The following is a 1,920-nucleotide window of genomic DNA, read 5'->3' as shown; positions in this document are numbered from 1 at the left end:
TTGACACGTCTCATCAACGTTGCGTGGAAGTCGGAAACAGTACCGAAGGAGTGGCAGACCGGGGTGGTGGTTCCCCTTTTTAAAAAGGGGGATCAGAGGGTGTGTGCCAATTACAGAGGCATCACACTACTCAGCCTCCCCGGGAAAGTTTACTCTAAGGTACTCGAAAGGAGGGTCAGGCCGATTGTCGAACCTCAGATTGAGGAGGAACAATGCGGATTCCGTCCTGGTCGTGGAACGACGGATCAGCTTTTTACTCTCGCAAGGATCCTGGAGGGGGCCTGGGAGTACGCTATCCAGTCTACATGTGTTTTGTAGACTTGGAGAAGGCGTATGACGGGTTCCCAGGGAGTCACTGTGGGAGGTGCTGCGGGAGTATGGGGTGAGGGGGTCTCTACTCAGGGCATCCAATCTCTGTACTCCCAAAGCGAGAGCTGTGTCCGGGTCCTCGGCAGTAAGTCGGACCCATTTCAGGTGAGGGTTGGCCTCCGCCAGGGCTGCGCTTTGTCACCAATCCTGTTTGTAATATACATGGATCGGATTTCGAGGCGTAGTCGTGGGGGAGGGGGTCTGCAGTTCGGTGGACTAAGGATTGCNAGGATCCTGGAGGACCTGGGAGTACGCTTATCCGGTCTACATGTGTTTTGTAGATTTGTAGAAGGCGTATGACCGGGTTCCCAGGGAGTTACTGTTGGACTCCAACAGTAACTCCCTGGGAACCCGGTCATACGCCTTCTACAAATCTACAAAACACATGTAGACCGGATAAGCGTACTCCCAGGTCCTCCAGGATCCTTGCGAGAGTAAAGAGCTGATCCGTCGTTCCACGACCAGGACGGAATCCGCATTGTTCCCCCTCAATTTGAGGTTTGACAATCGGCCTGACCCTCCTTTCGAGTAACTTAGAGTAAACTTCCCCGGGGAGGCTGGCTAGTGTGATGCCTCTATAATTGGTACACACCCTCTGAACCCCCTTTTTGAAAAGGGGAATCGCCACCCCGGTCTGCCACTCCTTCGGTACTGTTTCCGACTTCCACGCAACGTTGATGAGACGTGTCAACCATGACAGTCCCTCAACACCCAGAGCCTTCAGCATTTATTGGCGGATCTCATCCACCCCCAGGGTTTTGCCACTGTAGAGTTGTTTGACTACCTCAGTGACCTCCCCCGGGAGCTTGGTGTTGATCCTCCTCATACTCCAGCTCTGCCTCTAACATAGAGGGCGGAGTTGTCGGGTTCAGGAATTCCTCAAAGTGTTCCTTCCAACGCCCTAACACTCCATCAGTTGAGGTCAACAACGTCCCATCCTTACTGTACACAACTTGGAAGGTTCCCTGCTTCCCCTTCCTGAGGTGTCGGACAGTTTTCCAGAACATTTGTTGGTGCCGCCCGAAAGTCCTTTTCCATGGCTTCTCCGAACTTCTCCCACAACCGCTGCTTCGCCACGGCTGAGGCCCTTCAGGCCTGTCGGTACCTTTCAACTGCCTCGGGAGTCCCCCGGGATAACAAATCCCCGAAGGCCTCCTTCTTCAATCGGACGGCTTCCCTGACCACCGGTGTCCACCAGGAGGTTTGAGTGTTACCCCCCCTTGAGGCACCTAAGACCTTGAGACCACAGCTCCCCGCCGCAGCTTCGGGAATAGAGGCTTTGAACACCGCCCAGGTTCAATGTTCCCAGCCTCCACAGGGATGCCCAAAAAGCTCCGCCGGAGTTGAAGGCCCCCTGAACTTGGGCGTCCTCCAGACGTTCCTAGTTCACCCGCACTACACGTTTGGGCTTACCAGGTCTCTCCAGAGGCTTCCCCCGCCACTCGACCCAACTCACCACCAGATGGTGAGCAGTTGACAACTCCGCCCCTCTCTTTACCCGAGTGTCCAAAACATACGGCCTCAGGTCCGATGATACGATAACAAAATCGA

This window comes from Notothenia coriiceps, unplaced genomic scaffold (assembly GCF_000735185.1).
Source record: "Notothenia coriiceps isolate Sejong01 unplaced genomic scaffold, NC01 NC01_scaffold00037244, whole genome shotgun sequence".
Taxonomy (NCBI): domain Eukaryota; kingdom Metazoa; phylum Chordata; class Actinopteri; order Perciformes; family Nototheniidae; genus Notothenia; species Notothenia coriiceps.
The sequence above is the reverse complement of the archived record's forward strand: the minus strand, read 5'-3'. Positions refer to the sequence as shown.